The sequence below is a fragment of the Artemia franciscana genome, chromosome 19 (genome assembly GCF_032884065.1).
Source record: "Artemia franciscana chromosome 19, ASM3288406v1, whole genome shotgun sequence".
Taxonomy (NCBI): domain Eukaryota; kingdom Metazoa; phylum Arthropoda; class Branchiopoda; order Anostraca; family Artemiidae; genus Artemia; species Artemia franciscana.
Window position 1 is genome coordinate 16112582 of NC_088881.1, and position 16599 is coordinate 16129180.

General features: G+C 35.9%; 1 protein-coding gene across 18 annotated transcripts in view; it reads left to right on the forward strand.

Annotated features, from left to right (window-relative positions):
* Positions 1-4451: 4451 nt before the first annotated feature.
* Positions 4452-16599, forward strand: part of LOC136039341 (basement membrane-specific heparan sulfate proteoglycan core protein-like) — a 392752-nt gene continuing 380604 nt past the window's right edge. For all 18 annotated transcript variants that reach the window (XM_065722975.1, XM_065722972.1, XM_065722979.1 and 15 more), the window contains exon 1: positions 4452-4609. The gene's annotated coding sequence lies outside the window, so the exon portion shown is untranslated. The remainder of the gene's footprint in view (positions 4610-16599) is intronic.

The following is a 16599-nucleotide window of genomic DNA, read 5'->3' on the forward strand; positions in this document are numbered from 1 at the left end:
TTTTTAAATGAAAGTAAGGAGCGACATTAAAACTTAAAACGAACAGAAATTACTCCGTATATGAAAGGGGCTTTTCCTCCTCGACACCCCGCTCCTTACGCTAAAGTTTTTTATTGTTTTAAAAAGTAGAGTTGCGAGAAAGAATCAAACTTTAGCGCAAGGAGCGGGGTGTCGAGGAGGAAAAGCCCCTTTCATATACGGAGTAATTTCTGTTCGTTTTAAGTTTTAATGTCGCTCCTTACTTTCATTTAAAAAAACTTGTTTTTTTTATTTAATTTCTGAAAGTTTTTTAATTAATGCATGACTGATTTTGGCTCTCCGTACATAAATTATTAAAATGAAATTTGCATATTAATTCTTTTTTTTGGCTAAATGGCTTTCTCTTAGTTTTGATCAGACGATTTTGAGAAATAAGGGGTGGGGAAGGAGGTTTTGTTGCCCTCCAATTTTTCGGTTACTTAAAAAGGCAACTAGATCTTTTATTTTTAACGAACGTTTTTATTAGTAAAAAAAAAATACGTAACTTAAGAATTAACTTACGTAACAAACTTTTATATTCTTATATTTTTGATTATATATATGAGGGGGTTGGTCCCCTCGTTAATACCTCGCTCTTCACACTAAATCTTGTTTCATCCCAATTCTTTAAGAATGACCCCTGAATCAGAAAGGCCGTAGAATAAATAGTTGAAATTATTTAAAAAAAATTTTAGCATAAAGAGTGAAGTGTTTATCTCCTCCTAAATACCTCGCTCTTTATGCTAAAGTATTTTTAGAACCCCTCATATGCGTAATAATCTCTGTTCTTTTTTAAGTTTTATTGCTTCTCCTTACTTTCAATTGAAAAAACTTTTTCATGTTTATATTTTCATTGTTTTTTTTTTTATAGTAATGCTAGAAAATCCTGCGCCCTTTTCATTGAATTTCTCTTCCCCCATGAAATATTCCTCCAAGGAAAGATCCTCCCATATAGCCCCCTCCCCTGAACCCCACACCCAAACCAAAAAAATCCCCCTGATAACGTCGGTACACTTCCCAGTAACCATTACTGTATGTAAACATTGGTCAAAGTTTGTAACTTGCAGCCCCTCTCCCAGGGACTGCGGGGGGTAAGGCATCCCCGAAGACATAGTTATTATGGTTTTCGACTATGCGGAACAAAATGGCTATATCAAAATTTTGATCCGTTGACTTTGGGAAAAAATGAGCGTGGGAGGGGGCCTAGGTGCCCTCCAATTTTTTTGGTCACTTAAAAAGGGCACTAGAACTTTTCATTTCCGTTAGAATGAGCCCTCTTGCAACACTCTAGGACCACTTGGTTGATACGATGACCCCTGGGGAAAAAAAAAACAAAAAACAAATAAACACGCACCCGTGATTTGTCTTCTGGCAAAAAATACGAAATTCCACATTTTTGTAGATTAGACCTTGAAATTTTTTCTTTAGGGTTCTCTGATACGCTGAATGCGATGGTGTAATTTTCGTTAAGATCCTATGACTTTTAGGGGTGTTACCCCCTATTTTCCAAAATAAGGCAATTTTTCCCAGGCTCGTAACTTTTGATGACAATAACTAAACTTGATGAAACTTATATATTTGAAATCAGCATAAAAATCCGATTCTTTTGATATATCCTTTAGCATCGAAATTCCGTTTTTTAGAGTTTCGTTTACTATTGAGCCGGGTCGCTCCTTACTACAGTTCGTTACCACGAACTGTTTGAACATTAGACTTAGTGAATTTTACTTATTTAGAACCAACATAGAAATTCAATTCTTTTGATATATAAGTTGTTGTCGAAATTCCTTTTTTAGACTTTTGGTTGCTATTGTACCGAGTTACTCCTTGCTTGCAGTTCGTTACTACGAACTGTTTGATTTGTTGACTTTCCTAAGATCTTCAGAATCATAGTTAACCTATACGGCAAATACTCTTTACGCTAAAGTTTGACTCTTTCTCTCAATTCTTCTTTTTAAAACAGTAAAAAACTTTAGCGTAAAGAGTGGGGCGTTGATGAGGAAGCAGCCTCTTTCATATACGAAGTAATTTCTGTGCGTTTTAAATTTTAATGTCGCTCCTTACTTTCAGTTAAAAAAACTCGTTTTTTTTAATTTAATTTCTGAACGTTTTTGAATCAATGCATGTTTTGATTTTGGCTCTCCGCAGAGGAATAATCAAAACGAAATTTTGCATATTTTTTTGGGGGGGGGCTAAATGGCTTTCTCATAATTTCGATCGAATGATTTTGAGAAAAAAAGAGCGGGGCAGGAAGCCTAGTTGCCCTCCGAATTTTTGGTTAATTAAAAAGGCAACTAGAACTTTTAATTTTTTACGAATCTTTTTATTGGTAAAAGATTTACGTAACTTATAAATTAGCTTACGTAAAGAACTTTTGTATTCTCATGTTTTTATTACATATATGAGGGGATTCGCCCCATCGTCAGTACCTCGCTCTTTACACTAAAGCTTAAATTTTATCCCAATTCATTAAGAATGACCCCTGAATCACAAAAGCCTTAGAATAAATAGTTGAAATTACTAAAAATACTTTAGCGTAAAGAGCTAGGTATCATAAGGAGGTGAGCCCCCTATATGGTTAATAATTTCTGTTTGTTTTAAGTTTTATTGCTGTTCCTTACTTCCAGGTGAAAAAGCTTTTTCACATTTATTTTTGAATTTTTTTTTTAAATAATGCTAGTAAATCCTGCTCTCCTTTCATGGAAGTTTTCTTCTCCCATGACAAATTCTCGATGGAAAGTTCCCCCAGCATATCCCCCTCTTCTCAACCCCTCCCCCCAACCAAAAAAATCATCCTGAAAACGCCTGTATACTTCCCAATAACCATTACTATATGTAAGCACAGGTCAAAGTTTGTAACTTGTTGCCCCTCCCACGGGGACTGTGGGGGAGTAAGTCGTCCCCAAAGACATAGTTATAAGGTTTTTCTACTACGCTGAATAAAATGGCTATCTCAGAATTTTGATCCGTTGACTTTGGGAAAATAATTAGCGTGGGAGGGGGCCTAGGTGCCCTCCAATTTTTTTGGTCACTTAAAAAGGGCACTAGAATTTTTCATTTCCGTTAGAATGAGCCCTCTTGCAACATTCTAGGACAACTGGGTCGATACGATCACCCCTGGGAAAAAAAAAACAAACAAAAAAACAAATAAACACTCATCCGTGATCTGCCTTCTGGCAAAAAATGCAAAATTCCACATTTTTGTAGATAGGAGCTCGAAACTTCTATAATAGCGTTCTCTGATACGCTGAATCTGATGGTGTGATTTTCGTTAAGATTCTATGACTTTTAGGGGGTGTTTCCCCCTATTTTCTAAAATAACGCAAATTTTCTCAGGCTCGTAACTTTTGATGGGTAAGACTAAACTTGATGAAACTTATATATTTAAAACCAGCATTAAAATGCGATTCTTTTGATATAGCTATTGGTATCAAAATTCCATTTTTTAGAGTTTTGGTTACTATTGAGCCGGGTCGCTCCTTACTACAGTTCGTTACCACGAACTGTTTGATTATGGCTATATACTTACCTTTGACGAGCTTCCTTGTAAGAAAACGTTTTATTTGGTTAATTAATAAAACCGAAGAAAAGTGAAAAGAGAATAATACATTTTTTTCAATAGTTACTAAAGGACGATTCAAAGTTATATTGAGCAGGTATTAATTCATGCATGAAGTCAAATTCAAAATCAATAGACCTCCCCGGGAATGAAGAAATCAAACCTAACAGGAGCAGAGATACAATTGATGCAAAAGTAAAGTTTAAAATGAACAGATACTACCGCAAACAAGATTGAGGCTGTCACTTCGCCAAAAACCCTTAACATTTTAATATTATTGAAGAACTTGTGTGTCATTTGAGTTTCATTTAGACATGTTTTTGACATGACAAACATATAAATTAGTTCAATTTAGAACTCGAAAACAATCGCAAAACAGCATATCGCTTTTTTCAATGTGCCACTAAACTTTCCCTTCGAACCAGTGCCTGCCCAGTGGCTTAAAACCATCAATACCAAGTCTAGGGGGACGGCAGATCCACTCCTCAACAGTGCTTATGTGATAAATCTACAACCGAATACACTGAAGAGTAATTTAAAATCCATTTATTGTATATTTTTGTATATTCGGACTTAAATAAAATCCGTCAATCCCTAGATCCGTCAAGTAAAGAAAAAAAAATGCATTTTTGTCTACAACTAATTCCTCCAGAAGCCACTTCTGGATTAGAAAAAGCTTTTGTTCTTTAACTTTCTTGACACACCACTTTATGCAAATTTGCCTTTATTTAAAAAGAAAAAAAATGCATTCCAAACCCAATATTCTAATTAAAGAGGGAACAGGAATTCCTTTCCAGCCAAGAAATAAAATAGGGCAGTTCTCTTCGGCGCTCTGCTCCGGTGCATTTAGGAGAATCCTTCTTGTGTAGCAAAAATATCGCTTCTTCCGTGTCCCGTCAGTTAGTAGGTGTTCAGTCACTTCAGTGTTTCAACCTTTTAGGTGATAAATTCTTCGGGCACGAAGACGCAGCAATAGTCAACGTAAACAAGTAGTGTAGCTGGTTTTTAAGAGATATTGGACTTTTTGAAAAAGTAAGATTATATTTTCTAGGATCTGCCAATGACCTGATAAAGAACGTTATAATAAAAGGAAACAGTACAATATTTTACATTTGACTTTATTAATTACTACTGACTTTAAAAATATTTTAAGTAAAATAGTAAAGTTTGCACTTCTTTTGTGACAGAAATATATTAAAATATTTCGTGACTTAAAGATTCATCTGTAAGACCAAATTAAAACACAGTTGTACTCATGACGTACTAATAATATTGATTCCAAGGAATGGGGTGAAGTATGGAAATACGTTTGATAAGTAAATAATGGGAAAAAGCCTGTCTTGTTTCGGGAGCAGGGGGCTTGAAACCGGGAATCACAGGTCTTTTCTTGCCTCCCTATGTTCATTACGGTCAGGATCTTAGATTTTTGGCCCTCAAAAATTACTGTTTTATGCTCGGCTAGCTTCACAGGCTTATTTTATTGTGAAAAAAGGGGAGCGTTTGGTCTCGGGTGTCTGGTTGGCTCGAAGCCTTGGGTACTAGTTCCTAGTCTTTGAGAAATACATATTGTTTTGGGAGGGTTGAAGTGTTAGAGGGCTTGGAAATGGACCAGAAAACTTGACCACGATGAAATTGAAACTTACAACCGTAAGTCATCGGACACAAGCCCCCCAAAAAGGGGCCCAAAAAAGACCAACAAAAGTTTTTCCTAATTTGTTTGAAAAACTTAGGGCTAATGTAGAAGGTAAAGCAGAAAAACATTGTGGTTCTCTTTCAAATTAGGTCTGATAAAGGGCCAAAAAACTGTCTTTTCCAGAAGGATAGAGACTTATACCCTTAAGTTCCTGAGCCAAGGGAACTGTAATACCCAAAAATGGATCTAGGTTGAAGGTGTGGCCCCCCAACAATGCACCAACAAGATTTTTTAAAGCCTTATCCAGGACATCCATCATATGGCTAATATGGGGGTAAAGTCAATTTGTGATGGACATGAATGTTATATTTAGACTTAGGATGCAATTCTAGGTATATATTTGCCCATTAAGAGGATGGGGTATGCACTCTGTAAATATAGGCTTATAAGTTCTAAGAAATTCATTAATTTCTTAGAAAAACTGCAAAAACAAGGGAAGAAGAGAAGACAAAGGTTCTCCATCTGAAAAATGTGATGAACAATGATTATTCTGTACATTATGGAGTAAGAATTGTTTTCTTAACATGTTTCCTTATGTCCAGCTGGACCCCTAGGCTTATAATATGATTGGCTGGCTGGCTAATTTGAAGATTTGTATACACACACACACACACACATATATATATATATATATATATATATATATATATATATATATATATATATATATATATATATATATATATATATATATATATATATATATATATATATATATATATATATAGCTGAACATTTTAATAAACTTTTTTCATCTGTTTTTACATGACCTCACAATGAAACTCCTATTGATCCTAATTTTTCTACCAATTTCACAATAGATTTTGATGATTCTGACTGATGATCAACAAGTTTTTGAGGTCTTGAAGCATCTTGACACAAATAAATCACCAGATATTCATGAATTTTCAAACCATATGATCCGAGAGCTTGCAACAGTACTCACTGAACCACTGACACATTTGTATAATCTGTGTCTGGCGTCTGGTACTTGCCCTTTGGCATGGAAAAAAGCAATAATTAAACCCCTGTATAAAAGTGGCACAAAAAAGCAATTTAAAAACTATAGACCAATATCAAACACTTCAATTTTTTCCAGAGTTATGGAAAAACTAATTGTCAAGAGAATACAAAATTATTTCGAATCGAATCTTCTTTGGCATCCATCTCAACACGGATTCCGTAAAAAACGTTCATGTAATACACAGCTTTTGGAAGTAATTACTGACTTCCATAGGATGGCAGATGAAGGTCTCAGGTTTGATTGCATCTATATAGATTTTTCTAAGGCGTTTGATAAAATTTCCATTCCGCTTTTACTTCAAAAGTGTGAGGTATATCACCTTGGTGCCAGAACGTTGAATTGGATTGGTGATTATCTAACAGGCAGGACGCAGAAAGTGATTAAGGTGATGCTTTGTCCTCTGCTGAGATAGTTTTAAATGGCGTTCCACAAGGTAGTTGCCTTGGTCCAGTACTTTTCTGCCTTTTCATCAATGACTTGCCTCTTGTTGTCCACCATTCCACAATTAAAATGTTCGCAGATGATGTAAAGCTCTACCGCTCCTTGACAAATTCAGATGAAGCTTCGTTGCTTCAAAAAGACTTGGATGCAGTGCACAATTGGTGTAATGCTAACTCCATGTTTGTAAACGAAAATAAGTGTAGGGTTGTCCATTGCTTCGGCAAAGTAGAACAAAGTTACCAATACCATCTTGCTGGACATTCAATCTTACCTGTTGAAAATGTCCGTGACCTTGGCGTTCATTTTGATTCTAGTCTTAGGTTTGACAAGCATGTCTCTGAAGTAACTCGTAAGGCAAACTATCAGCTATTATGTCTTAGACGGAATTTCCGTAAGTTTAATCTCCGTTCATTCATTGCCATTTATAAATCAACAGTTCGACCTATACTCGAATACAATTCGTCTGTATGGTATCCATTGAATAAAAATGACAGAGCAAGGGTTGAAAAAATACAGCAAAGAGCAACTAAGCTTGTACCTTATTTGAAACATTTGCCGTATGAAAATAGACTGCACAGGCTAGGATTGTCAAATCTTCAATTCCGAAGGGATATGGCTGACATTATTAACACATTCCGTATAATCAAAGGCATTGATAATATAAGTACATCACAGTTCTTCACATTTAATGACACTAACAGGACCCGTTATCACCCACATAAATTGTACCCCTCACTTTCAAAAAGGAAAATAGGCCAACATTCATTTTACAGCAGGGTGTGGAAGCCATGGAATGACCTTCCACCTAAAACATTTCTAACAGATGACATAAATAAATTCAAAACAAGACTAGCAGAAACAAATTTTCAAAGTAAATCATTTTTAAATAATTTATAGTATTATTTGTCAGTGTTTGTTGTAGTCGTTATTTTCATCGATTTATATGTGTGTACTATGTTGTCAGTTGTATTATGTATTATGTTGTGTATTATGTTGTCATAACTTCTATTTATTATATTTATTGTGACAAGCTTGAAAGCTTACCGTATTTGGTATTAATAAATAAATAAATAAATAAATATATATATATATATATATATATATATATATATATATATATATATATATATATATATATATATATATATATATATATATATATATATATATATATATATATATATATATATATATATATATATATATATATATATATATGGTAAATGTTTAGTTTCGTCACAAGCTGTCTAAAGTGCGTATTACTGCATATAGCAAGATTCTGATGATCGCATATTGTTTCTTTGGCATTATTAGAGGAGCGCATCCATTATTTAGCTTTCTAAAATACCCCTCCTACGAAACGAAAAATGCATAAAGTGGGCTTGATTACAGGTAACATTACCTATAGAGCGAAGCAAATTAGTACATGAACCCCGCGGGCAGTGGGGCAAGGTCTGTGTTCTGATTGGTTCAAGTGTTATTTCATGTTTATGACCCACTTTTTGCTTACTCTTTCCAACCGTAACCGGGACAGGCACGTACGAAGGATAATTTTTTTTTTTGGGGGGGGGAGGAGAAATGCTAGAAAAAACATTATATTTGATAGTGTGAATAAGGAATGCCTAGAAACTCAAGACAATTTAAGATTTCCAGTGGGGATGGGGCTCTGAGACAACCAGTCATTCCTTAGCTTTGCTGCTGCAGTGATGTCCTACCATTCCAGTCCAACAGAGGTACGCACGTTGCATAGACCCGTCTAGTACGTTCGGTGCAGTGTATTTCTTGGTCTTCCCGGCTATGACTTTCTGGCAGTTGTTGATGTATGTATGTATGTATATATTTATTTCCCATCAAAAGAAGAGATGGAGTATAAGATAAAAAAGCGAAAAACACACTACATAAGAATACACAAACACAAGAAAAATAAAGAAAAAATGGATATCTAACTAGAAAAAACAAAAACTGATGTGAACCGGCTTTTAAAAATCTATTATAATCCTTACAGAGGACAAGTCCAAAATATCCTCACTGTTCATTTTTGACAGCGTCAGTGAAGTCATTAAAGGCCGCCTCGTCATCTGATTGACTGGTGTGTCGTCTTCTGTGATCAGTGAATGTTTAATATTCACCAGAGGTGGCGGTTTTTCAAAAGCCAGGACTATCAATTCTTGTTCTTGATTCAGGCGCCATGTTGCTGGTAGCACTGACGTAAAATTGGAATTGATAACACGGATCTTCAGACTTAGAGAAAGCTTCTGAGGTCTTCAGACTTGGCGCAATCTGTCTGGAGGCCAATTTGCTTGTTCTAAGCTACTGAGCACTTATTTTGCTGCCGAGCCGGTGTTCTTGATGATAATTCTCACTTAGTCGAAATAGACAGCTTGTTCAACATCTTTGTTGCACGTTTAATGGATCGATGAGTCACTTGTTTTGATGCTTTTGGTTTTCTTTGCATTTAACCACGATCCGAGATAATTATGTTGCCTTTTACCGTAATCTCATCTAATAGCTCTTGAAATCGTTTTTTGCATGATTCAGGAACTGCTCTATCGTCTACAATATCTAGATCCTGACCTGAGTTTCGGTGATTAATGTGATGCATCCAGGTTTTGGATTTTGCAGGATATAGTCGGTCGTCATAAAAGAAAAAAAAATGTTGACTGAACACATCCCCGTTTTAATCTTGAGAGGATCCAAAAGAAATAAGTTTGGTCTCTGGTATATCTGCGCAATATTTGGTATCATTATATCACCTGCAACGATAATAATTGCCAAAATTTTCTCAGGAGTTCCATGAGAATCTTCCATAGATTTCCACGGTCTAAGAGTCGAACACCTTCTGGATCCATCAAAACAATTTAAATCGAACACCACTCTCTACGTTTTTCAGTTAGAAGCGACAATATACAGTAATCACATGAGTAGCTTCACCAGGAATCATACAGTCCATGTCTTAGATGTTGAAGATTACCTCTGTAAGGGAATATGTGAGAGCATCTTCCCTGCTTTCATTTCCAACCCAGTCTCCATTACGACGATGCTTTGGCCGTTGTTCAAAGCCGAGTAAATAATAACGGTCAAATGGAGATGCCTGAGAGTATTGATGTCTTGACATTTCAGTAGATATGGGTTTTCTCCAGAGGGTTCACCGTTTTTCTAAGGGGTGGATCCACAAAATGGCTTTCGGTGCACATGCCCCAACTAAAGGCTGGTAATTTCATTAATTTTGGGTGTAAAGGCCAAACTCTGAGGGATAGCCCAAGTATTTGGTGCCCCTTTCCCCAAAAAGCGTTAATTCTGTATCCATCCATTTTTTTTCTTTTTGCTGCCGCTGCCACTGCTTCTCAGGTATCACTGGCAGAAAGGAGAAGAGAATAAAAAATTCATTAATCATTTTAATTCCGGTTCGTTTTAGGATTCCTTTGTACCTACGTACCTATTACTATCTTTTACATGTAAGTTTTTTGTGATTAATCATTTTAATTTCTGTTTGATTTGGATATCGTTTATTTATCAATAATAATTTTTGTTTGTTTTAAGTTCGAATTTTTATGTGATTCTATTCCTACTCCTCTCAGATTTAATGGTTCTTTCCTTGTCTTTGATGAACTTATTTTTTGGAAAACTTTTTTTTCATTTGATTGCTGAGAAAATGCACTTTAACTTTAAATTTCTGATCAATTGATCTCTTCTTCGTGATAATTTACAAGGACTAGTTCGACAATATAACCACTGGGATAAACAAAAACAAATCAACAAGCTTCCGTGATCATTCTTCTCGGGAAAAATCCAAAATTTCATATTTTGTAGACAGCATCTTAAAACCTCCGTTCCAAAGTTTTAAAATATATTGAGTTTCATGGTAAAATTTTCTTAGAGATCACACTGTTTTTTCCTAAAACTGGACAAATTTCCTTTTGCTTAGTAACTTTTGAAGGGCAAATCTAAAGTTAATAACTCAACCAGTATGGATTCCAATCTGGTAGTCAAATTTCTTTTTTGGGGTTTTTGGTTCTATTCACAGGGGCCACTCTTTAGTTACAGTATTTTATCGAACTTTTTTGAGACTCAAGCAAGCATTTGCGGAGAAACTAGTTGTTTAGAGAGGGAAAGGGGCAACTCAAATTCCTAAAAATACTTTAAAATTTGTAGATTATACAATGAACCTTAGAAATTGTGTGGACGATCCTAACCGCCATGCTATTAGGGTGAGAAGGTCCCCTAGCTCCTTTCCATCGCTACCAAGAGGTGAATCTCCATCATTTGTATTGGGGGGGGGCAATAGTGGTCCATATCCGGATAGTCAAGGGGTATGGGATATATGTTAATTTTTTCTCCACATTGTTGGAGGGCAACTGGCCTTCCTTACCCCTCCCTTCCAACGTTGCCCCTCTGTCTACCTGAATATAAATGTTTGACAAAACCCACCCTACTATGCAGCTTTGCTTTCTTTTGGGGACGAACTGCCAAAAATTTCCTAGGAGTGAGGAAGACACCGGAAAAGCATACTGTTTCCCAGAAAAGCCTCTTGCTAGAGTCCAATTTATGAATCCAATACTATTGGATTTCTGAACTCAGGTTTGAAACCTATCCCATGTTTTGAATTTTGACCTTCTAATAGTTTCATGACTCTTATGCAAGGATATAATTTCTTTATCTCAATTAAGTATAAAAAAAAACAATTTTTTTCAACTGAAAGTAAGGAGCAAGATTAAAAATTAAAAGCGAACAGAAATTATTACGTATAAGAAGGGCTAATACGTTCCGAGACCATACTGGCTATGCATGACCTATAAAAACAAAGAAAGGAAATAATAAATGAAAAGAGAAAAAACAAATAGGTGAAAAACGAGGATTTTATCAGCCAGTAGCAAAATATGAAAAAAAAGCAAATATTTCGACAATGATCTCCGCCAAGTCGTCCTCAGTGTTCAAAAAAAAAGAAAGAGGAAAAAAAGAAACAAAGAAGAAACAACAGCAAAAACTAACCTTTTTAAGAGAACTGCACGAGAGGAAAAAAGACACTGAATCAAACAACAAAAACCAACTTGAAATCAATGAAAGAGAAGTTACCAATTAGATTGAATAAGTATCCTTTGCCTTGCAACAGATTTCGCCTGTCTACAATTTCGGTTTTCATTAGATATGCGGACAGGTTGTCTTAAATAAGACTGGGCGAAACTATTCATAGAGTCTTTTAATATATTAAATTATTATAAATTGGGCTTAAAGAAATATCTCCCGTGTCTCTATTTATAGCCAAATTTCTATTCATATGTTTTTGTTTTTTTTATCTCAATTGCCTCTTTAAATATCTACCTTAAATGGCCTACCGCAATCTTTTAAAGAGGCAATTGAGATAAAAAAAACATATAAATAGAAATTTGGCTATAAATAGAGACGCGGGAGATGTAAGGAGCGACCCAGCTTGATAGTAACCGAAACTCTAAAAAATGGAATTTTGATACCAAGCTACACCAAAATAATCGCATTTTAATGCTGATTTTAAATATGTAAGTTTCACCAGGATCAGTTATATCCATCAAAAGTTACGAGCCTGAGAAAATTTGCTTCATTTTATAAAATAGGGGGAAACACCCCCTAAAATTCATACCATCATAACGAAAATCACACCATCAGATTCAGCGTATCTGAGAACGTTATTGTAGATGTTTCAAACTCCTATCTACAAAAATGTGGAATTTCGCATTTTTTGCCAGAAGACAGATCACGGATGCGTGTTTATTTGTTTTTTTTTTCCCAGGGGTGATCGTATCGACTGAGTAGTCCTAGAATGTCACGGGAGGGCTCATTCTAACGGAAATAAAAGTTCTAGTGCCCTTTTTAAGTGACCAAAAAATTGGAGGGCCCCTAGACCCCCTCCCACGCTCATTTTTTCCCAAAGGTCAGCGGATCAAAATTCTGAGATAGCCATTTTATTCATCATAGTCGAAAAACCTAATAACTATGTCTTTGGGGACGAATTACTCCCCCACAGTCCCCGTGGGAGGGGCTGTAAGTTGCAAACTTTGACCTGTGTTTACACATAGTAATGGTTACTAGGAAGTGTACAGACGTTTTCAGGGGGGATTTTTTTGGTTTAGGGGGGAGACTTGAGGGGGGGTTATGTGGGAGGATATTTCCATGGAGAAACTTCTCATGGGGGAAGAGAATTTCAATGAAGGGGCGCAGGATCTAGCATTATTTGAAAAAACAATGAAAAAATTAATATGAAAAGTTTTTTGTACTGAAAGTAAGGAGCAGCATTAAAACTTAAAACGAACAAAAATTATTACGCATATGAGGGGTTTACCCACTCGTTATACCTCACTCTTTACGCTAAAGTATTTTTAGTAATTTCAACTATTTATTCTACGGCCTTTGTGATTCAGAGGTCATTCTTAAGGAATTGGGACAAAATCTAAGCTTTAGTGTTAAAGAACGACGAAGGTTGAACCCCCTCATATACGCAATAAAAACATATGAATATAGAAGTTCGTTACGTAAGTTAATTCGTAAGCTACGTATATTTTTTACCAATGAAAACGTTTGTAAAAAAATAAAAGTTCTAGTTGCTTTTTTAAGTAGTCAAAAACTTGGAGGGCAACTTGGCCTCCTCCCTTGCTCCTTTTTTCTCAAAATCTTCCGATTAATTGCAATTAATTAATATGCAAATTTCGTTTTAATTATTTATGTGCGGAGAGCCAAGATAAAAAAAATGCATTAATTCAAAAACGTCTAGAAATTAAATAAAAAAACAAGTTTTTTTTAAATGAAAGCAAGGAGCAACATTAAAACTTAAAACGAACAGAAATTACTCCGTATATGAAGGGGGCTTTTCCTCCTTAACGCCCCGCTCTTTACGCTAAAGTTTCTTACTGTTTTAAAAATAGAGTTATGAGAAAGAGTCAAACTTTAGCGTTAAGAGCGAGGCGTTAAGGAGGAAAAGCCCCTTTCGTATACGGAGTAATTTCTGTTCGTTTTAAGTTTTAATGTTCCTCCTTACTTTCGTTTAAAAAAACTTGTTTTTTTTATTTAATATCTAATTAAAACCGAAATTGTAGACAGGCGAAATCTGTTGCAAGGCAAAGGATACTTATTCAATCTAATTGGTAACTTCTCTTTCATTGATTTCAAGTTGATTTTTGTTGTTTGATTCAGTGTCTTTTTTCCTCTCGTGCAGTTCACTTAAAAAGGTTAGATTTTGCTGTTGTTTCTTCTTTGTTTCTTTTTTTCCTCTTCCTTTTTTTTTTAGCACTGAGGACGACTTGGTGGAGGTCCTTGTCGAAATATTTGCTTGTTTTTCATATTTTGCTACTGGCTGATAAAATCCTTGTTATTCACCTATTTGTTTTTTTCTCTTTTCATGTATTATTTCCTTTCTTTGTTTTCATACGTATAAGAGGGGTTGAACCCTCTTCGACCTTTGTCTTTACAATAAAGCTTGAATTTTGTTCAATTCTTTAAGAATGACCCCTGAATCACAAAACTCGTTTAATCAGAAAAAATATCTCTTTTGAATGTACTAAAAAAAACTTTAGCTTAAAGAGCGAAGCATTTACGAGGTGGCGAACCCTCTCATCTACGTAATAATTTCTGTTCGTTTTAAGTTTTAATGTCGCTCCTTACTTTAAGTTGAAAAAACTTATTTTTTGTATTTAATTTCTAATCGTTTTATGGCACTTGGCCCGTTAATTCGGAAAAAATAGAAAAATTGAAGTATTTTTAACTTACGAACTGTAGATCAGATCTTAATGAAATTTGATCTTTGGAAGGATATCATGTCTCAGAGCTGTTAATTTAAATCCCGACCGGATTTGGTGACATTGGGGGGAGTTGGGAGGGGGAAACCTAAAATCTCGGAAAACACTTAGAGTGGAGGGATCGGGATGAAACTTGTTGGGAAAAATAAGCACAAGTCCTAGATACATGATTGACACAACCGGAAAGGATCTGCTCTCTTTGGGCTTGTTGGGGGGGGTGGTTAATTCTGAAAAATTAGAAAAAATGAGGTATTTTTAACTTACGAACCGGTGATCGGATCTCAATTAGAAGGATATCGTGTCTCAGAGCTCTTATTTTAAATCCCGACCGGATCTGGTGACATTGGAGGGGACTTGGAAAACGCTTAGATTGGAGGGATCGGGATGAAACTTGGTGGGGAAAATGAGCAGAAGTCTTACATACGTGATTTACATAATTGGAGCAGATTCGCTCTATTGGGGTAGTTGGGGGGTGGGGGATTAATTCTGAAAAATTATAAAAATGAGGTATTTTTAACTTACGAACGGATTATCGGATCTCAATGAATTTCATATTTAGAAGGATATCGTGTCTCAAAGCTCTTATTTTAGGTCCCGACCGGATCTGGTGACATTGAGGGGAGTTTGGTGTGGGGGAACCTAAAATCATGGAAAACGCTTAGATTGGAGGGATCGGGATGAAACTTGGTGGGAAAAGTAAGCAGAAGTCTTATATACGTTATTTACATAATTGGAACGGATCCGCTCTATTGGGGGGGGGGTAATTCTGAAAAATTTGAAAAAAATGACTTATTTTAACTTACGAAGGAGTGATCGGATCTTCATGAAACTTCATATTTAGAAGGACCTCGTGACTCAGATCTCTTATTTCAAATCTCAACCGGATCCAGCGTAATTGTTGGGGGGAACCGGAAGTCTTAAAAATACTTAATGCGGTAAGATCAGGATGAAACTGGATGGGAAGAATAAAAACGTGTCTAAGACTCGTGACTGACATAACCAGACCGGTTCTGCTCTCTTTGGTGGAGTTGGGGGGGGGTTAATTTTGAAAATTGAGGTATTTGTAACTTACAAAAGGATGACCAGATCTTAATGAAATTTGATATATAGAAGGATCTTGCGCTTTAAAGCTCTAATTTTAAACTCCGACCAGATCCTGTGACATGGGGGGGGGAGTTGGAGGGGAAACCGAAATTCTTGGAAAACGCGAACATTGGGGTATTTTTATCTTACGAATTGGTGATTAGATCTAAATGAAATTTGATATTTAGAAGGAATTCATGTTTCAGAGCTCTTATTTCAAATCCCGACCAGATCTTTTGACATTGGGGGGAGCTGGAGGGGGAAATCCTGGAAAACACTTGGAGTGAAGGAATCGGGATGAAGCTTGGTGGATAGAATAAGCAAATGTCCTTGATACGTGATTGACGGAGCCGTACTGGATTCGCTCTCTTTGGGGGAGTTGGGGGAGGGATTTAGTGATTTGGCGAGTTTGGTGCTTCTGGACGTGCTAGGACGATGAAAATTGGTAGGACCTGTCAGGGAGCTGCACAAATTGACTTGATTAAGTCGTTTTCCCAGATTCGACCATCTGGGGGGCTAAAGGGAGAGGAAAAATTAGAAAAAATTAGGTATTTATAACATACGAGTGGGTGATCTGATCTTAATGAATTTTGATATTTAGAAGGACATCGTGACTCAGAGCTCTTATTTTAAATCCTGACCGGCATTAAGCCTCTGATTTACATTTTAAATCAATCTATTGATTCTTAGGATTTTGTTAGAGCTCATACCATATGATCTCTTGGCTCTTCTTGCCTCGTCACAAGTGCCATATGAGCTCTTAGCTCTTGTTAAATAATGCTACGAAATCATGAAAAATTCCTTCATTTAAAGATCCTCCCACGTAACCACTTCCCCGATCTCCTCTCCAGAAAAAATCCCCCTGAAAACGTCTGTATATTGTACACCAATAACCAATACTGTATGTAAACAATGGGCAAAGTTCAAAACTTGCAGCCCTTCCCCCGGGGACTGTGGGGGATTAAGTCATCCTTAAATACTCAGTTATTAGATACTCTCGACTATGCTGAACAAAATA